At 38.6% G+C, this 22,817-nt stretch overlaps 1 pseudogene; it reads left to right on the forward strand.

Moving 5' to 3' along the window:
- The window catches only part of LOC129560780 (pre-mRNA splicing factor CWF19L1-like), a 52,865-nt pseudogene extending 31,005 nt beyond the window's left edge, over nt 1–21,860 (forward strand).
- The last annotated feature ends 957 nt before the right edge of the window (nt 21,861–22,817 follow it).

Consider the following 22,817-nt stretch of genomic DNA (forward strand, 5'->3'; position numbering starts at 1 on the left):
ACTCTTTGTGACTCCATGGACTATAGCCCACCAGGCTCCTCCGTCCAGGGGATTCTCAAGGCAAGAATATTTGTGTGGCTTGCTATTCCCTTCTCCAAGAGGTCTTCTTGACCCAGGGATCAAACCCAGGTCTCCTGCATTGCATGCAGATTCTTTACCATCTGAGCTACAGGGAAGCCCAACATGTGCCAAGCAATTAAAAATATAAACAAATGTTCATCCTCTGGTCATAATATGAAGGAACTTTAAAACCTTAAAATAAGTCAGGATTTTAAATTTTTTCTAGCACTACTAGCACCTTTTCTTGTGTAATACTGCAAGTGCTGCAGAGCTAAAATGTCTTTTCTTGTCCAATAAGATCTTGGCTTCAACAAATACCTTCAATTACTAAAGGGTAAACTTTGATGTCCCTTCTTTAAAGATAATTTTTGACCAAAGGGAGAGAGAGATATCCAGATGTATGGTGAGACTGCAGCAGTTCTGAGCAGTAGCAGTGACCTGGAATTTGATCTCATTGCCCACTTCTTTACCATTATAAGCAGCATCATTCCCTTGGATACTGAGGAAGATTCTGCATCAGAGCACGTGCTATTAGAAATACAAATAGCAGTGATGTCAAATGATAGAAGTCAACAATGAACAAGACTTTTTGCTTAGAAAAGGTGAGAAGGTACAGAGTAAAACGGAGAAATAATGAGAAAGTGAAAAGCACGGAAGAAAAGTTTCACCTCCTTAGAAAATGTCTTCTCTGTGGATACAGTAATTTTCTCACCGCAGAACAATTAAAGGCAAATAAGACTGCAGAAGAAACACTAGAGGGGCAGATAATGGGATACAAGGGGAAAGAGTACTGTTTTTTACTATGTTCACCATTAGTTTTCATTTTTTTAACAAGGAAAGCACTTAAAAAAAATTAACTTCTGAGTTTGAGGGATTAAATTCTCAAGCAAGGAACAAAAAGTAAAGGGGAAATAAGACCACGAAGCATCCCATCTCATGCAGCCCATCCAGGGGTAAGATGCCAGGCTAATTCCAAAAACAGGACTAGGCCAGTGGAGGCAGGATGAGACCCAACCCTCACTCTTCCTACAACAAGATTTGAAGAAGGACTTCTTTTTCTACCTAAATTTATTGCAAATTCCACAACTTCACAGATAGTGAGTGCAAGCAAATATGATAGTGCATTATCATTTTTAGTCAGGAAAGGAAAACTCAAACAAAACACCCATAATGCATTGGCAGTGAACACTCAAGTGAAATACCAAAAATCTTTCTTAACACAATAGTGAAGTATTAATATAATCAGTGGGCCTCAAGTAGCAAGTAATTTGGTGAACATTTTTAAATAAAGTCTTACCACTCCCAAAATTATAATTCAAAAAGATGCGTGCATCCCAAAGTTCATAGCAGCACTATTCTTAGTAGCCAAGATATGGAAACAACCCAAATGTCCATCAACAGATGAAGGAATGAAGAGAACGGGGTGGAATACTGTAAAACAGAATGAAATAATGCCATTTGAAGCAACATGGATAGACCTAGAGATTATCATGCTAAGTGAAGTCAGTCAGGTAGAGAAAGACAAATATCTGATATTCCATATTATACCATATGATACCATGTGATATACTCCACTTATATTTGGAACCTAATATATGGTAAAATGAACTTATCTACAAAATAAAAAACAGACCCAGAGACATAGAGAATAGACTTTTGGTTGCCAAGCAGGGAGTGAGGGTCGGGGAGGAAAGGACTGGGAGTTTGGGATTCAGTTCAGTTCAGTTCAGTTCAGTCGCTCAATCGTGTCCGACTCTCTGCAACCCCATGAATCACAGCATGCCAGGCCTCCCTGTCCATCACCAACTCCTGGAGTTCACTCAAACTCATGTCTATCGAGTCGGTGATGCCATCCAGCCATCTCATTCTCTGTCGTCCCCTTCTCCATCTGCCCCCAACCTTTCCCAGCATCAGAGTCTTTTCCAGTGAGTCAACTCGTCGCATGAGGTGGCCAAAGTATTGGAGTTTCAGCTTTAGCATCAGTCCTTCCAATGAACACCCAGGACTGATCTCCTCTAGAATGGACTGGTTGGATCTCCTTGCAGTCCAAGGGACTCACAAGAGTCTTCTCCAGCACCACAGTTCAAAAGCATCAATTCTTCGGTGATCAGCTTTCTTCACAGTCCAACTCTCACATCCATACATGACCACGGGAAAAACCATAGCCTTGACTAGACAGACCTTGGTTGGCAAAGTAATGTCTCTGCTTTTTAATATGCTATCTAGGTTAGTCATAACTTTCCTTCCAAGGAGCAAGCGTCTTTTAATTTCCTGGCTGCAATCAGCATCCGCAGTGATTTTGGAGCCCCAAAAAATAAAGTCTGACACTGTTTCCACTGTTTTCCCATCTATTTCCCATGAAGTGATGGGACCAGATGCCATGATCTTTGTTTTCTGAACGTTGAGCTTCAAGCCAACCTTTTTAGCAGATGCAAAATATTATATACTGAATGGATAAACAACAAAGTCCTAATGTATAGCATGGGGAACTATATTCAAAATCCTGTGTAAACTACAATGGAGAAAAATATTAAAAAGAATGCGTATGTATGTATAATTGAATAACTCTATTGTACAGCAGAAATTAACACAACACTGTAAATCAATGATTCTTCAATTAAAAAGTCATCACTCTTTAAATTACAAGTCTTACCAGAACACTTAAAAGTGAGATCAATTACTCCTTTTTCTAACATACATCTGAAACCTCCAAACTTTTATTAATCATAAATTTTCTCAACATATGAATGATGTTAAAGGATAAAAGTTCACTTTCATTGTTAATTAATATGCATATTTGTATATATATTTAAAATAGTAAAACAGCCACTGTGTCAACCACCACTCATAATTTTAAAATATTAGTCTACACATTTGATACTAATCCTTTTTCTTCACTCAAGGAAATAAAACATTAAAACTCAAATTACCTTTCCCCAAATTTGTTCTCTACCCTTCCTGTCCCCAGAAAACCATTAACCAGAATTTATTATACATATTTTTATATATTCATAAATATATTTACATATATTTTTATATATAACTCAAATCATTTAAAAAATAACCATGTTACACCACATATATATATCTATGTGTAATTTTGGTATTTTTTACTTAAAGAATGCCATTGCTAAATATTTTTGTGCAAGTTGTATTTTTATTAAACATTGTTTTTCATCTAATCTATCCATATTGGTACACATACCTAGTTTATTCATTTCAGCTACAGCAGAATATTCAAATTTTATTTTCAATGTACTTTTTAAAGAATTTCACTACTTTAAATGTTTTTGTATAATGGCTTTTTCTTCTGTCTCCCTTTTCCCCTCCTTTTCTGGTCTTTCTGACCAAACATACACATATACACTCAGAATTTTTATTTTAGGGCTCTCAAATCCCAGATTCTTTGGAGCATGTTCTGGAATCAGGCTCCCTGGGTCTAAGTATACAACAGGCTGAGACACAGAGTGTGGACAGGAAATACCTGGATTTTTGTCAGGACCCCCTTGGGTGCAGTAATTGTATATAACTCAGAACGTGTTTGCAACTGAGTGTGAACCTGAGAAAATTTATCAACTATGTTTGGAATGTCACATTAATTTTTCCAAATGGTCAATAGTTAAAATGGCACTTCAGGAACAAGAACTAACAGGGTGTACAGACTGTTGACTTAATAGGGTGTTTCCATTGACAATGCTTTTCAGCTGTGCAAATTGGAAAGGAACGTGAAAAGGAAGGGTGAGCTCATCAATTCACTCAAAAAACTAAACTCTCGTAAAGTTTTTCTCTTGGAGTTGAGATTGCTTTGGATGAAAAAATGCTGCAACCTCCCTGTCCCCAATTCCCATTTGTTCCATTTCTGGATTTCATTAGCATTACATTCTTTTCCTTCATACACACACACAGACATTTCCAAGGTCAAGTTATAAACCTGAATATTCAAAATAATTTAGGTATATTTTTATAAGATTATATTTGTCCCACATATTGTGACAAATCTTACTTCCACTTCATTTATGCTTCAAAACAAAATGTCAATCAATTAAAATAATTAAGTGCCTGGGAAAAGAGCAGTTCAAGCTAATTTTCATCTCCTCACCTGAAAAATATCATGATTTACTTTATAATTACAACAGGCTACTGATTATATTTATGGAAATTTATGCATATATATAGTGATTCTATATTGTACATTTAATATGGGTAATACTGTGCCATAGATGCTATAAAACAAAATCAACAATCAAAAAAGCAAAAATGATTCTTTATCTCAGGGAGTTTACATTCTAATAAGTGGAATACTGCTGCTGCTAAGTCACTTCAATCATGTCCAACTCTGTGCGACCCCATGGACTGCAGCCTACCAGGCTCCTCCGTCCATGGGATTTTCCAGGCAAGAGCACTGGAGTGGGTTGCCATTGCCTTCTCCAAATAAGTGGAATGACACAGTCAGAAACAAGTAGCATTGGCTATTAATATATTTTAATAGGCAAGAAGGGAGAATTTTATCCAGGAAGAAAGAAATGCAGCTAGAAGTCCAGGAAGAGTTCTGTCAACTATACTCATCAGGAAGCGAGACACCATGGAACAGGATAGGATCAGAGACTGGGAATTCTAAAATATTTGTCTCCACCCTGGCTCTACTCTTACTGACTTAGCATCATGCCTGACACATAGCAGATGCCAATGAAAATTTGCTGACTTACTGAGTGGACTTGAGAGGGTCAGTTTCTCATAGTCTTTGTTCCTTTCCCAAAAATGAGGATAAAAGATAATTCATAAGGTTCTTCTGAGAATCAAATGAAATAATACATATGAAAACATATAAAGTCAGTTTTAAGGTGCTAAAGATATATTGCTTACCATTCTCTGAGGAATTTAAAAATGAGTTGCAGAATTTTTAAAGCCCACGCATCAAAGTATGAAGGTAAATTTTCTATGAAGAGGCCAAGGTTGGGAACAGGAAAGAGAGCCTTAGCTCACTGTTATCCTCTTCCTTTGGCCTCAGCCACTCCCCAGCCCACCTTCTTCCCTTCCCCAGGTCAGGAGATAGCTGACCTTCCAAACTTGTGATTTCCTTTCCCATGGGTGATTGGGACTTTTCCCAGGAGAATGTTAAACAAAAACTACCTCCACACTCAAAACTGACCCCACAACGAAACCAATTAGTGTCTCCTTGATAAGCCCCATTGCAACAGCCCTGAGGAAGAATTAACAACTGGATTTTGTAAAGCTGTGGCGTTATCTGTGATTTTAAATTCCCATTCTAAACCAAACTGCTTGCTAAAAACAATGGAAAGCCTGCATGTATATTACCTGCAATTCTTATGATCTCTGATAGCCTAAGGAAGGATACCCAGACTGGAAATAAAGCACAGCACTGTAACCACAGTTATCAAAACGTAATGAGGAACTTGCTCTCACAGGTTAGACTTCTGAATCATAACCTTGGAGATAACATTATCTCAGAATAGGAAAATATTCTGAGCATTGTTACATTGACCAAAACTTCTGCACAATTCCTCAAAATAGGCATTGTGTGACTACAGTACATCAGGGGATCATACTTCATGTGTTAATCTTTTCCTGATGTTCTCCTTCTACAGCATGTCAGTGATGATGTAAAGAGTGATGACTCAACCAAAAAGAGAGATGACTAGGATTATCTGGAAAGAAAAAGAGAGAAAGAATGATGAGACAGGTGGAAAAGAGAAAGGAGGGAGGGGAGGAAGGAGGGAGGTGAGAGGGAGGGAAGAATAAAGGAAAGAACTGGAAATAGGATGGTCCCCAATGGAGAAGGTAAAACAGATTAGGCAAAATATGGGACAATGTATGGTGCTCAAACTATCTTGGCATATTTGAGAGAGACTATTTTATTAGGGCTTTTACTATTGACAGATTTACTATTTTACAAATTTACTATTAACTTGCCATTAAAACAGAAATTGTGTACATATTGATAGTGTTGTTCAGTTGCTAAGTTGTGTCTGACTCTTTAAGACCCCACTGACTGCAGCACTCCAGGCTTCCCTGTCCTTCACAATCTCTCAGAGTTTGCTCAAATTCATGTCCATTGAGTTAGTGATACTATCCAACCATCTCATCCTCTGTTGCCCCCTTCTCCTCCTGCCCTCAATTTTTCTGAGCATCAGAGTCTTTTCCAGTGAGGAGGCTCTTTCTATTAAGTGGCCAAAGTATTGGAGCTTCAGCAACTCCTAGGAAAATTTGGAATTACATACAAGCTAAAAAGTAAATTAAAAAGTCTGCTAAGATCAGCCCTCTAAAATACCAACAGTCCAGGTTTGACAGCCCTTCAATTACTAACCGTTTATTTTTCCCAGACCTAAGGGATTTCTTGGGTGAGAATTTTCATCACTGTAACCAGGAAAGTCCCAGCAAACCAGGGGAAATTTGTGACCCTACCCCCAAACTGCAGGGTGAGAATTTACATTGGACATGGGCGAAAGGAGTTTCCTTGCTGCTTCATTTGAATGCCGAGATGTATGCACTTACAGATGCATCAAATCAATGTAAGAGAATACTATTAGGATGAGAAAAGAAGATAGGAATTGTACTATTAGAGAGTTTGGCTTGCTAGAGTAGTCATTTATTAGAAGAAATAGCAGAAGTATATATTTACTACACACTTTCTTTGTAAAGGATGACATTTAGCCTGTACATATGTAAGTTCCATCATCCAAAAATATAATAAATATGCAAAATTCTTTACCTGAAATTAAAGAGATTGCCTCTTTATGTGAAAGATTAAAGGAAACTGATTCCTCTCTTGGCGGTGTTTAGTCTCTAATGAAGGAACTTCAATTTATTTCAACTGAGACTACATTTTAGCATCCCATCCAAAGCACAGTACCTACCATAGCTGGTATGCATGGTACACTGGTTCTAAAGGGAAAACAGATGAATAGTGTAACTGCATTTTTAAAACACTTAAAACATCTTTGATGCTTGGAACATCACTTCATTTTTCTTTTTGCCAACAAATAATGCCAATTTTTCTTTGATCTTAAGAAAATAATGCAAGTTTAAAGCAAGGTTTTCAGAGATTATTATGTTTTTCAGTTGAGAAAAATTTTGGAAAATACAGGCCAAAATTTCACATCACTACCATCAAGTTAAACCTTTTTATAAATAGATGTTAAGCTGAATGTGAAAAAGAAATTCTGAAGGACTGTTCTGCAAGCATGGCTCAAGTGTCTGCCTTCAAAGTCTCTTTTAAAGAAAGTTAGCAAACAGACTGCTGAGTTACACAAATATCTTTACATAAATACTTTCTCCCCATAGGCCACAACTACACTTCTTAGACTTGGAAACAAAAGCTGAGAGAAATAGCCTTTATTTTTCAACTGAGTTTTTCTTTTGGAATTGCAGCATTGCCTTGAGGAAAGTAATTGGACTGGAATCCTAATATATTTTTGGAATCTTAGTTTCACTAATTATTGGTCTTAAGATAGAACAAGTCCTGTGAGCCTCTGAGCCTGTTTATATACCTGTGAAATCATAACACAATAACACTTGACTTACCCACCTCACAAAGGATGTTTAAAGCATCCACTGTAATAATGTATAAGAAAATAATTTGCAAAGTTTGGTTATGATCCTTTTGGATCATAGTTCATACATATCACCCAAATACTGTCCTGATAGTGTTTACAACAGTTTTGACTCGAAGTGTTTTCATTTCATTTTACCTAGCTTCAGGATAACCGTATTAAGAACAGACTAGATTGTGTGAAAAATTCACATGTGCTGCTATAAGGGGCAAAATAGACTCTCCTTAGTGAGGAGGTAACACATGTTTAGGGCTTCCTAGGTGGCTCAGTGGTAAAGAATCCACCTGCCAAAGCAGGAGACACAGGAGACGCAGGTTTGATCCCTGGGTCAGGAAGATCCCCTGGAGAAAGGAATGACAACCCACTCCAGTGTTCTTGCCTGGAAAATCCCATGAACAGAGGAGCCTGGTGGGATGCAGTCTATGGGGTCACAAAGAGTCTTACACAACCTAGTGACTGAACACATAATACATGTTCTACTACAAGGGGTGAACTGGAGATTTTCAACAATGAGTTCCTGCCTTTATTAAGGCAATTCCTGTCAATGAAACCTTCCATCAGGGCATCTCTGGCTCTGCTACCAGCAGCTCCAGGGTGGTTTTTCTTGAAGGATTAACTCTCAGCAAAGACCTTCTACATAATTCCCATTTGTTCCCCAGTGGTCTCAACACCTTTCCCAAAGAGTGACCCTGGTCAGCTCTCTGAAGGATCTCCATGTTTTTTGGCAATTCACAGTCCAGGGTCACTGTCTTAATACCATCTGTCCGAGAAGTATTTATTATATTTCCACAGTTTTCCCAACACTGAGCTTAATGTTTGGGATAAAAGTAAGCAAAACAATATGAGAAACTTATAGTCTAATGTTAGCCACAGACCCACCTCCAGAGACAGATATGCCTTGCTGACCCTCAGGTAACTGCAAACTCTTAAGGATCCCAGCTAAAACCATAACTAAAGATTATAAGCAAAATAAATGGATATATTTTGAATTCACCAAGTTTTTTAGTTAAATGGCAAAAACTAATGAAATAATAATAAATAAGGATGAAATAAATATTGTTTGTAAGAAACTATGCTGCTGATAGAAATGGCCATTACCATGGAGCAAACTGGCAGTCATAAATGCCACATTTAGTGAGAGATGTTTAGGTTTTACAGCAATGCATTTTTAGCTCTATTATTAATCACCTCAGGCTATCATAACAAAATGCCATAGACAGTGTCCTTAAACAGCAGAAATTAATTTTCTCACAGTTCTTTCACATGGTCAAGTGAACTCTGGTGTCTTTTACTCTTCTTTGTAAGGGAACCAGCCCTATTGGATTAGGGGTCCACCTTTATCACCTCACTGAATATTTATCACCTCCTTAAAGGTCTTATATCCAAATACAGTCACTTTGAGGGAACACAAACATTCAGTCCATACTTAAAAAGCACTGTTATTGTTGAAACGCCTATAGTAAAATTTACTTTGTTATTGCAAGATGGAAACTTTCTAACCCTTAACTCTCTTTTCCCTGTTAAACAATTGTTTTTGATAACACAATTTCTTAGTAATACAACGTTTGCAATATTAAGCTGAACACATTGTAAGAATTGTTCTTGCTAAAATGTTTGCTATAGAACCCAATATTTTATGAAGAAAAAACATTATATTGGAAGAAATAACTTTAGCTTTGGTAGCTTTTTAGAAGTAAAGATAGTCTTTAAAACAAGTAAGTCACATTTGTTGTTTTACTCCTTAGAAAAACAATTCTCAGGGGTCTACAAATATTTCTCATCTTTATTATTTCCCTTTCTTCTCATATATTTTTCTTTTCACATTTTAGAAATAAGATGTCAACCTTATGATATTATTTGAATAACAAACTAGAAACAGTTATGTAAATGGCAAAGAATGTTTAAAGTCTATTAGGTATTTGTTTATGCTCAGTGAAACAAGGCAAAGAGAGAAAGACAAATATATATAATGTCACTTATACATGAAATCTAAAAAATAAAACTAGTGAATATAACAAAGAAGAAACAACTCACAGATAGAGAACAAGCTTGTGGTTACCAGTAGGGAGAGGCAAGTGAGGAAGGGCAAAACAGGGGTAGGGGATTAAGAGGTACAGGCTGCTGCTGCTAAATCACTACAGTCGTGTCCAACTCTGTGTGACCCCATAGATGGAAGCCCACCAGGCTCCCCTGTCCCTGGGATTCTCCAGGCAAGAACACTGGAGTGGGTTGCCATTTCCTTCTCCAATGTGTGAAAGTGAACAGTGAAAGTGAAGTCGCTCAGTCGTGTCCAACTCTTAGCGACCCCACGGACTGCAGCCTACCAGGCTCCTCCATCCATGAGATTTTCTAGGCAAGAGTACTGGAGTGGCTTGCCATTGCCTTCTCCGCCACAGTCTGCTGGGGGTAGGCACATAGGCTGGGGACTCAAGGAAGAGCTGCAGTTCAAGTCCAAAGATGCTCTCAGAATTCCTTCTTGCTTGGGGGTGGTCAGTCTTTCCCTTAAGGCCTTCAACTGATCGGATGAGGCCAACCCACATTAGGGAGGGTAGTCTGCTTTACTCAAGGTCCATTGATTTAAAAGTTAATCTCATTCAAAAAACATCTTCACAGAAACATCCAGAATAATGCTTGACAAAATATCTGGGCACTGCAGCACAGTCAAGTTGACACAGAAAATTAACTCTACAAGGTGGTTAGAATAGTATCGCTAGTTTACAGAAGAGAAGACAGGCACAGAGAGGGTAGGAGGAACGCCCAAGGTCTGAACAGCCAGACTCTAAACTCCTGCCGTCTGGCTCCAGAGCTGACTCTTTTAACCATGACCGTAAGTGGCCATTATCATAAGTACAGCAGCATAAATTAAATTTCTCCATCCATCCTTTTCCTGGCCTCAGAGTGGAAGGCAGAGAAACCGGGGAAGCTTTCCCTGGGTGGGGCCCTGCCATGCTTAGGAAGCAGCACCGAATCTGAGGCTTAGAGATTGAGGGCAGGTTATCTGATCCAGCCCATAACTCTATGGAGGAGGAAACTGAGGCTGAGAGTAGAGAAGGGACTCATCAGGAGTCCCAGGGCTTCAGAAAGTGATGATGACAACAATAAATCATGCTTCTCCAGCAGTTATTGTCTCCTAGGGACTTTTCTGCATTAACTTCTTGACTCTTCTACATGTGAGACAGAGAGCATCATTATCCTGTTTTTTTAAGGAATGAGGAAATTGAGGCAGAGAGGTCATGACACTGGTGCCAGAATCTCAGCCCAGGCTCAACCAGTCACTGCATCTCTGAGGTTCAGGGCAAGTTTCTTGGGGAGGAGGGGATGTACCTGTGTGCTAAGTTACTTTGGTCATGTCCAACTCTTTGAGACCCTATGGACCGTTAGCTCTCCAGCCTTCTCCGTCCATGGGATTCTCCAGGCATGAATACTGGAATGGGTTGCCATGGCCTCCTCCAGGGGATCTTCCTAACTTAGGGATTGAACCAGCGTCTCTTAAGTCTCCTGCATTGGGAGGCGGGTTCTTTACCACTAGCGCCACTTCCAGGCTTGCCCCTCCTTCCCAGTTCCCCCACCTACGGCTCTGGCTACAAGTGACCGGTGAGAAGATGCTGCAGTTCAAGTTCATGAGGCGGCCTCAGCCTCCTGTCACCGAGGAAATGCCCCACCGTACCGCGGTGCACACACCTGAAACCCCCTGCCCAGGTGACAGGCACATCCCACAGCTGGACACAAGCACACACATCCCACAGCTGGACACAAGCACACACAAGCACACACTACTCATCCCACAGCTGGACACAAGCACACACACCAACCCACAGATGGATACAGCCCAGCACACTGGCACACACTCCTAAACAAGTAAACACATCCTCAAGAGCACACAACTATGAAACCCCATGTGAACACACACACCCCACATACACACATGCCCCCTATATAGGACACATCTTTCCTCATCCCAATTAACATATAAGCAAACACTGACACACACAAAACATAGGAACCCACACTCAGAAACACACCGTGCAATCACAGCTACCCCAATTCACAGCCCATCTTTCACACACAGGCATATTCCTCTACTGATCCAGGGTTCAAAGCACCTGGACGCAAGTACCTGCCCACAAGACGAGCCGCGAATGTGAGCCACATGTTCTTCCACACTTCCCTCACCCCCAAGTGCCAGAAACCTACCCCACCCCGGCTGTCCACCCCCACAACTCACCACCCCCATAAGTAGGAATAACACAGATCATTCCAGGTATAAAATAAATAAGTTACAAGGACATATTGTATAACACAGGGAATGTAGCCAGTATTATACAATAATTATAAGTAGAGTATAACCTTTAAAAATTTTGAATCACTGTTTAACACTTGAAGTTTATATAACTGTAATAATTGTAATCAAAATAATTATATAATTATAATTGCAAATCAATTATATCTCAGGAAAAAGACAAAAATCTATTAGATATTTGAATCCTATAAGTTTACCACAATGCATATAAAAAGGCATTTTTGCAAATTTTATATTTCTTATAGTAAAATGCTATATATCACTGGTATACTGTTTCACATTTGATTTTGTGTTGTTTGGTTTTAATAATTTTTAAAAATAGTATTTATGTATTTATTTTATTTTGGTCACACTGGGTCTTCATTGCTTTGCTCGAGTTTTCTCTAGTTGCCATGAGTGAGGACTACCCTGTTATGGGGTGAGAGATTACATTTCAGTGGCTTCTCTTGTTGCAGAATGTGGCTCTAACCTCATGGGCTTCAGAAGTTGCAGCATTCAGGCTCCGTAGTTGCAGTGCAGGGGCTTAGTTGCTCCACAGCATGTGGAATCTTCCCAGACCAAGGATCGAACCCATGTCCCCTGCCTTGGCAAGTGGATTCTTAACCCCTGTGCCACAAGCGAAGTTCCGTGTTTTGTATTTTAGGTGGCGCACACGATAAAGAACCCGCCTGCTAATGCAGGAGACCTAAGAAAGACAGTTTCGATCCCTGGGTCAGGAAGATTCCCCTGGAGGAGGAAAAGGCAACCCACTCCAGTATTCTTGCCTGAAGAATCCCATGGGCAGAGGAGGCTGGAGGGCTACAGCCCATAGGGTCACAAATGTCAGACACGGCTGAAGCGACTTAGCACACATTCACGCAAGGAAAGAAGACGAAAGTGTACAAAATAGTGGCTACATCTTAACACATAAAGAAATGGCCTGTTCAATTCAATAAATATTGTTGGCTGTCTACTATTATATTTTTCTCTTTTTTACTACACCAGCATGAAGTTAAAAATATAGACTATTCTGTACCCTGACATCATGAAGATATTTTCATGTGTTAATAATTTTGCTTTCACCCAGGCTTTATTTTGTGTATGATATAAATTAGGATTTTGATGTATTGTTCATATAAATACATGTGGCCTGAACAGAATTTAAAGAAAATACTGTTCATCCTCCGCTAAACTCCCATGCCATCCCTGTCATACATGTCTATATGTGTGTGCATCTGCTTTGGGGCTCTCCATTTTCATTAGTCTGTCTATCTACACCCATACCACATTGTCTTAATTAATATAGCTTTGTAATAAATCTTTTTTTTAATCTAATTTCCCCTCTTCCTACCCCCTCACATTTAGTAATCACAAATTTTATTTCTTTTTCCATGAGTTTCTTTGCTTGATTGTTTGTGGAAGTGTAATTGACCTATGACACTAAATTAGTCCCTGGTGCACAACACAGTGTTTCCATGTTTTTATACATGTATATCCAGGCAATAAGCATTAATATACAGAAGAGCAAGTCTTTTTAAGGCTGTGTCTATATGGTCTCTTGAATTTACATATACATTTTTTAATTAGCTTGTTAATTTTTATGGAAAAACCACGCTATGATTTTGACTAGGATTTCACTGAGTCTATAATCACTTAAAGATAATTAATGTAACTTATTTCTTCACTTATTTAGGTACTGTTGAATATCTTTCACTTATATTTTAAATATCCTCGTAGAGTTCTTGAACATATTGTGTTAAATATGTTTTATATAATTTGTATGCTTGGTGCTAGTACAAATAATATCTTTAAATTTTTTGTTTGTCAGTTCAGTTTGGTGATATGGGGAGGGAGGTGGGAGGGGGGTTCAAGATGAGGAACGCATGTACACCCGGGGCGGATTCATGTTAATATATGGCAAAACTAATATAATATTGTAAAGTGATTAGCCTCCAATTAAAATTTAAAAAAAAAAAAGTTCAGTTTGGTTGCTCAGTCATATCTGAATCTTTGAGACCCCATGGACTGCAGCATGCCAGGCTTCCCTGTCCATCACCAACTCCCATGCTCAAACTCATGGCCGTTGAGGCGGTGATGCCATCCAGCCATCTCCTCCTCTGTCACCCCATCTCCTCCTGCCTTCAATCTTTCCCAGCATCAGGGTATTTTCCAACAAGTCAGTTCTTCACATCAGGTGGCCAAAGGATTAGAGCTTCAGCTTCAGTATCAAGCCTTCCAATGAATATTCAGGACTGATTTCCTTTAGGATGGACTGGTTGGATCTCCTTGCAGTTCAAGGGACTCTCAAGAGTCTTCTCTAATACCACAGTTCAAAAGCATCAATTCTTCAGCGCTCAGCTTTCTTTATGGTATAACTCTCACATCCATACATGACTACTGGAAAAACCATAGCTTTGACTAGACAGACCTTTGTTGGCATAGTGATGTCTCTGTTTTTTAATATACTGTCTAGTTTGGTCATAGCTATTCTTCCAAGGAGCCAGCGTCTTTTAATTTCATGGCTACAATCACCATCTGCAGTGATTTTGGAGCCCAAAAAACTAAAGTCTGCCACTGTTTCCATTGTTTCCCCATCTATTTGCCATGAAGTGATGGGACCAGATGCCATAATCTTTGTTTATTGAATGCTGAGTTTTAAGCCAGATTTTGTTTGTAATCTTACTATTTATTACTATTGTATAGGAACGTAATCCCTGGAGGAAGGTATGGCAACCCACTCTAGTATTCTGGCCTGGAGAATCCCCATGGACAGAGAAGCCTGGTGGGCTATAGTCCAGGGGTTGCAGAGTCAGACAAGAGAGAGTGACTAAGCACAGAATGGGAAAATAATAATTTTACTATATAGACTTCATTTGGCACCTTTGCTTTCCTCTTAATTTTGAGTAATTTACTTGTAGGTACCTATGGCTATTCCTTGTACACAATTATATGATTTGCAAATAAGCTTTTATACTTTTGCTCTTTTCAGTCATTAAACTTCTTTTTCTTGTGTCTAGAAACATTGGTAAAATATTGAATAAAAACTTAGTACTTAGAATCTTGGTCTTTTTTGCAAACTCAAAAGTAGAGCTTTCAGTTTGTTCTCCTCACTCTATATAAAATTTACTGTTGATTTTGAGTCAGTTCAGGTAATTCCCTTCTGGTCCTAATTTGCCAAGAACATCAACATCAGTGAAGATTACATTTTATTGAGTGCTTTTTCTGCAATTAGTGAAGTAATTTTGTGATCTTCTTTAATCTTGTAGTATGGTAAATTATATTAAGATATATTTTAACATTAATACAAGCTTATCTTCCAGAAATAAACCCAAATGTGCCATGGTAGATTATACTATTATGCTTTATATATGTTCTAAATTCTCTTTGTAAGCATATTATTTATTATTTTTGTATCCTTGCTTCATAAATTCATAAATAAAATTTTCCCATGTTTTGTTTCCTTACTATCTTTGTTACATGTTGGTACTGAAATTACACTAGCTTCATAAAAAAAATTTAGCACCCTGGAATAGTATAATTAAGATTGAAATAGTTGTTCTGTGAACACTCCTTGAACATATTGGTAGAGAATCTGTGCTTGGAATTTTTTAGTGGGAATATCTTTGGTTACTGATACAATTTTTAGTTATTATAATACTATCCAGATCTTCAAATTCTTCTTTAGGTAAATTTGCATGTATATATTATAGAAATTTTTCAGTTCAGTTAATATTTTTAAATCAACTAACATAAATTTTATGGTATATTTTCCATAAACTTGTCATAAATGTTAAAATTCCCAGAAATACCCAAATAAGTTATAAACTTATGTCCAGACAAAAATCTGCACATAAATGTTTATAGCAGCATTGTTCATAATTTCCAAGACTTGGAAGCAATCAAATGTCCTTCAATATGAATGGATAAATAATTCATGGCACATCTGTATGACAAGATATTATTCAACAATAAAAATAAATGAGCTATCAAGCCATGGGAAGATGTGGAGGAACCTTAAATACATGTTGTTAAGTGAAATGATTCAATTTGAAAAGTCTGCATGCTATATGATTTCAACTCTATGACATTCTTGAAAAGGTGAAACTGCAGAGACAACATAAAGATCAGTGGTTGCCAGAGGCTTGTAGAAGGGAAGATGGGATGACTAAGTGGAGCACAGAGAATTTTCAGGGCAGTGAAACTATTCTGAATGATACTGTGACAGCGAATAAGTGTCATTATACATTTGCCAAAACCCAAAGAATATATAATGCAAACAGTGAACTCTGATGTTACTATAAACTTTACTTAATAATAATGTGTGACTATAGGCTTATCAATGGTAACAAATGTTCCACACCAATGAAAAATGTTAATAATTATGGGAAACTACATTCAGGGTAAAAGGGGTTATCTGGGAATTCTCTGTATTTTCTGCTCAATTTTCTTTAAATCGAAAACAGATTTTAAATATAGTCCTTTGAATAAATAAATAAGCATTGCATTAATTTTCTTTTTCTCATATGATGCTTTCTAGTTTCCTTTATAATTGCATCAATCTTTAAATATATGTTTCCATTACTACATTACATTTTTATAATGATGGAATTCAAAACTGTCTAAGTCCTGGATCCAGTTTCCTTTACAAACTCTTTCTGTGTCATTAAAACACTACATTTTTTTTCTAATTGACTCACTTTTATGGGTATGTTACTTTGATAGACAGTTTTAAGAAAAGCTCTCATTAGTGTATGTTTCCTTCCTCAATAAATTTTTTTAAAAAGTAGAGTTCCATTATTGTTGGTAAATTGTGATATTCTCCCTGTCCATCACCAACTCCTGGAGTTTACTCAAACTCACCTCCATTGAGTCAGTGATGCCATCCAGCCATCTCATTCTCTGTCATCCCCTTCTCCTCCCGCCCTCAATCCCTCCCAGCATCAGAGTCTTTTCTAGTGAGTCAACTCGTCACATGAGGTGGCCAAAGTATTGGAGCTTCAGCTTTAGCATCAGTCCTTCCAACGAACACCCAGGACTGATCTCCTTTAGAATGGACTGGTTGGATCTCCTTGCAGTCCAAGGGACTCTCAAGAGTCTTCTCCAACACCACAGTTCAAAAGCATCAATTCTTCAGTGATCAGTTTTCTTCACAGTCCAACTCTCACATCCATACATGACCACTGGAAAAACCATAGCCTTGATTAGACAGACCTTGGTTGGCAAAGTAATGTCTCTGCTTTTTAATATGCTATCTAGGTTGGTCATAACTTTCCTTCCAAGGAGTAAGCGTCTTTTAATTTCCTGGCTGCAATCAGCATCCGCAGTGATTTTGGAGCCCAAAAAAATAAAGTCTGACACTGTTTCCACTGTTTTCCCATCTATTTCCCATGAAGTGATGGGACCAGATGCCATGATCTCAGTTTTCTGAATGTTGAGCTTCAAGTCAACTTTTTCACTCTCCTCTTTCACTTTCATCAAGAGGCTTTTTAGTTCCTCTTCACTTTCTGCTATAAGGGTGGTGTCATCTGCATATCTGAGGTTACTGAGGTGAGTTTGAGTGAATTCCGGGAGTTGGTGATGGACAAGGAGGCCTGGGCGTGCTGTGACTCATAGGGTCGCAAAGAGTCGGACACAACTGAGTGACTGAACTGAACTGAACTGAAGCACCAGCTGTGCCAACTAAGATAATTCGTAGCTTACCTTAATGCACATTTGCCTGAAATGGTCAATTGAATAAATTTGTTTACATTAAGATAGTGATCATATAAAGCCATCAGAGAAGATATTTCACAACTTTAGATAAGTTCCATAACCCTGATGGAATTATGATATTTTTCCAATAAGTATGGGAAACAGAAAAGAATCAGTTCAAGCAATTAAACAAAGACATCTGTCTCACAACACTCTGACAGTTTCAAGTTCTCTTTCCTTTTGAATGCAGCCCCTGTGCGCAAAGATGAAAGCTTATGTACGTGGCCCTCTGGTTGCCTAAGAGAATCTGGTTTTATTTGAGATGTTTAGTTAATGCAATTTTCCTAAACTTTAGAATTCAAGCCTCCTTTTTTCCTTTGGGCAGCTATTTTCCCCTCAAATTACAAATGATCCATAAAGTGAAGGAAGTCATAAGTTTGATTCTTTTGCACTGACTTAAACAACAAGTTTGAAATGTCAGAATGATTTTATGAAATTCCCTGCAACTGAGCAGAATATTTGTTTGCTACTATTAGTTATCTTTTTTATATTTGATTAGGAGGAATTTTCTTTTGTTTACTCTTTTCTTTATTTGTTTTTTTTTTTTTTTTAAGAATAATCCAAATTCTGGTGAAACCACATACTTTTCATCAGTATGCTATTTCATTTTCAAAATAATTCCTGTGGTTTTTTGCCTTGAACGTTCAGGAATTGGCTGCCCAATGCATTTGTATTTATTCACCTCGCTTTCCTTCATATTTGATCTTTGTTTCTTGCCTTTAGTCATTTCACGGCTAATTAAATCCCTCTACCTTCTAAGTGAGAAGAAAGACAAAATAACGTAAGCTATTGTAATAGTGTCAAAGGAGAAAAAAAACTAGAAAGGGACTAAACTTTCTCCAGCGTCAGTGCCAGTTGACCCCAGGTCTGTCTGCTTCCTTCAGCACTGCCCCTGGGGATGAGAAACCCTTGACACGCAGCCCAGCTCAGAGATGAAGGGACGTGTGCTGAGCCTGGCTGCGCACGTGGAGACGCAGGTGGACGCACCATGTCTTAGGGTTGCCAACAGTCCTGCCTCCCCAGTACAAGAAAGCCGTGGACAGAGCATGCTTCCTGGGCACTCCCTTTATTTGATTTGGAGGAACTATATGAATAAAGAACAGAGGAAAAGTAGACTGTCTTTCTGTGTATATGTATGGCTGAGTCCCTTTGCTATCCACCTGAGGCTATTACAACATTGTTAATTGGCTATGGTGCTCAGTCACTTACTCGTGTCCAGTTCTTTGCAGCCCCATGGACTGTAGCCCACCAGGTTCCTTTGTCCATGGAATTTTCCAGGCAAGAATACTGGAGTGGGTTTCCATTTCTTTCTCCAGGGGATCTTCCCTATCCAGGGATCAAACCCGCACTCCCTGCACTGGCCGGTGAATTCTTTACCACTAGTGCCACCTGAGAAGCCCGTTGAGTTATACTCCAGTAAAAAATTAAGAGTTTAAAAAATTTAAAAAATATACATAAATCTTATATACAAAATATACAAAAATCTTAATACATAAATTTTAGGTTTAGTTCATAATTCTAAACTCTTTTATTTAGGATAAACTTGAAATTATTTCTACTTCAAACTCCTAAATATCAGGAACTATGGCACTAACAGTAAGAACGAAGAAAAAAAAAGTCCTTTCTCCCTCCTGTGGGCATGCAGCTATGTGTTGAACTTAATTGTACTTTTTAACCTATAGGTCTCAAGCACAAAATCTCTGCTATATAGCTATTTGCTAACAAAATCAGTTAGTCACTGAAGTTTAGAGCAGGAATTTTTTAGCTTTATTGAATAAAAAGAAAGAAATGAGTCATAGTCCAATACCTATTTTTGTAAATGTCCTTTCAGATACAAAGCTCAACTAAAAATCAAATTTCCCCACTAGGTTAGTTGCTTAGAAAACAGCTGTGGAATCACTGTGATTGAATCAATCAGGTCTAGTCAGGAGGTGAAACCACACCAAGTAGTCCAACAGAGTTATGAACACAGGACACTAGTTACAAGGGAGTAGGAGCTAGAGACACCGAGGGAATGGTGAGGATACTCAGAGTTTAGTGTCGATACCCAGAGCCAAAAGTTATTCTAGAGCTGCAGAGACAAAGGAGGTGATGCTATCAAAGGTCTGAATACAGAGCGTCCAGACAGAGGCCAAATCCACAGAGGAGCAGTTGCTCATGGAGTCAGGGTTCAGATGGGAACTGGGGCTGTGGCAGAAATCTGCCCAGTGGAAACTGTGACCACAGAGAGGACTTCCAGAAAGAGATGGAATTATGGAGACTCCGATTACACTAGAAATGCAACCCAAAGCCCAGGGAGATGGCAAAGAAGTAACCTATCTTCCCTCCCCTAGTCCTCCAATTTCCCAGGTTTGTCATCCATTAGATACACCTACTTAGAAAATAATTGGGATTTCCCTGGTGGTCTAGTAGTTAAGAATCCTCCTACCAATGCAGGGCACTTGGTTTCGATCCCTGGGCCGGGAGGATTCCACAGGCTGTGGGGTAACTAAGCCCGTGCACCACAACTACTGAGCCTGTGCTCTAGAGTCCATGAGCTGCAACTGGCCCACAGGCCACAACGACTGAAGCCCAAGAACTCTAGAGCCTGTACTCCACAAAAGAAACCACCGCAATGAGAAGCCTATGCACTGAACTAAAGAATAAATAGCCCCTGCTCACTGCAACTAGAGAAAGCCTATGTGCAGCAAGGAAAACCCAGCACAGTCAACTATTCCATTAATTAAAAAAAGAAAGCAATTGGCAAAGGGGATGTAGAAAATCAAGTTTTCAGAGATCAGAACCTTGAGACACTGAGTAGGACTGCAAATGGACCCTTTCTCAAAGTGAAGTAGTCATGATTTGGTGGGATTTAGTAAAACATGCAGAAGCTTGGAACTAGCAAAGAAGAAAGAAATGTAGGGTTGGAAAGTCCCATAGTAACTCAGAGTAACATTATAAGACAAATATTCACATTATTCGTGTCTATATTAAGTTTTATAGCAAATAACAAAGTTTTCAGGAATGTTTTTAAAAATGAGCCCTTAAATCAGTAATAAATCTTGCTTATGCCCAAGTTCTTCTGATAGCAACCATCTATTGAACACTTATGTGCAAGGCACAGTGCTATATATACGTTTTCTTATCTAATCCTCACAAGAACTCTGTGACACAGATATGATTATCTTCATTTTGCAGATAAAGGGACAAAGATATAAAAGAGGCTAAATAATTATCTGAGGTTACAATGGTAGTAAGGGGGAGAGTTTCTATGCAGACTGTTTTCCCGATCTCCAAGCTGTCATGATCACCATGCAATTCTGCCCTAATCAGTGTTGGCCAAAGGGAGCTTCATTATGTGTTATTCATAATCACCTTTCTGGAGCAGATGGCTCTCTCCCACTTCCACAAGGCTGGCTCACAATAATGGTTAAAATTAAAAAGGTGTTTTACATCCAACCCACACAGAAGATTAAATCATTCCTACTTATGTGACCAATGATTTGCCTAAAAGTTGTATGTACATCTGTCTATCATCTCTTTCATCACCTGTGACTGTTCGTCTATAAGATGGCAAAGGGGACAGGTGCACTGAGGCAGGAAGGAGACATCCATCTAGTGGCAGTGACAGCAAGTCTTCTCCTCACCCAAAACAGCCTTGCAGACCTCCCTGGACTCCAAGCTCTTGCTGATTTTGCCCTGCCAGCCCTGAAGCAGAAAAACATCTGGTGTTCAAGATTGGCACACATTCTTACCTTGCCCTGGCCAAAGGAGGCTTATCTAATTACCATGTCCTCATCTTGCCCATTGGGCTAGAACCCAAGCAGGGTCCATATGACTTAATTTGGTAACAAGATAGTAAGAGACATCACCTCCAGCAACGGGTCATTCTAGTGCCACTCAGCCAGGGCACCACTGCTGACATTAGAAATGCCTTCATTTCCCAGGGCACAGGAACAACAGATAGTGCTCTTGGGTATCCCAGAGCCCTCTGCCATCAAGCAGATGGCACTGCCAGGAGCAGCAACATATTTTTACGTTGAATTTGAAGCAGGAGAGAAGCCTTTCCACAGAATTAAAAGGAATTCTCCTTTGCAGTTTGGAAGAGAGTTCTGGCCAGTAAAGCCATCCTTAATATTCCTGACAAGCCTGGCCGGAGGCAGTGTCAGAGCAGCAAGGAAGCAGAAGAGAATCTGTTCAGCAGGTTTCATTCTGGATGATTAAGCAAAGGGAGCAGAACTTTATGAACTTCACAGGAAGTAAGAGCAGCCTGATTTTAAAGAAACTACAATATCCCACGGGTACTGGGGCCCTTCTTCTTTTTCATGCATTCCCTTGAAACCTACCTGAAGCAAAAGGCCTGAGAGTGAATGGTTTTGGAAAAAGTCCATTCTCGAATAAAAACTCCATTTGTTGAAAGCATGTCTGTCACCCAACTCCAAGTGCAGCTTGTGTTTATCAACATTTTCAAAAAACATTTAAAGTATCAAAATCCAAATGCTTTTCCATGAAAGAAAAAATAAAGGTGTGTGATGGGGAGGGGGCAACACTAATTCTGATATTTTTATTTTAGACTAAATTAGGCATTTCTTTGAATAGTTAAGCTGAAACAGCTTAATTATTGATTTATTAATATTTATTAACTTCTGATACACTATATAGCGTGTATATGTTGTGTGTGTGAGTATAGTATGTGTATGTGTTTAGTAGGAAAGACTGCAGTGTACTATACTGGAACTCTCAAAATTGCCTAAGACAATAGCATTTAAGAACCTTATTTTTAAAGGGTATAAATACTCATTAAAAATAAATAATAATAAAATATACGCTATATAGTAGTAAATTTAATCCTTACATATTTCTATATAATGCTACCCAGGTTACACTGGACATGTTTCTCAAAGAAATGTACTTCCAAGAAAAAATAGTAAAGAGAGGAGTATCATTCTTCAATTCCACCCATTGGGTATCATGAAACTATTTTCTGTCTCTGGGCCAGCACTCCATTGGGTAAAGAGATTCAAGTGTCCCACCTGTGCTCTTCCTTTTCCATGTAACCTTGGATATGTCACTTAAGCCTGTCCCGTTCACAGTCATTTCTCCAAAGTGTGAGGCAATTACTTCCTCAAAATACATTCCAGGTAGGAAAATCTAAAACAAGATGGTTGATGTTAATG

Source organism: Moschus berezovskii, chromosome 10 (genome assembly GCF_049115385.1).
Source record: "Moschus berezovskii isolate FMDL1 chromosome 10, NW_MosBer_1.0, whole genome shotgun sequence".
NCBI lineage: Eukaryota > Metazoa > Chordata > Mammalia > Artiodactyla > Moschidae > Moschus > Moschus berezovskii.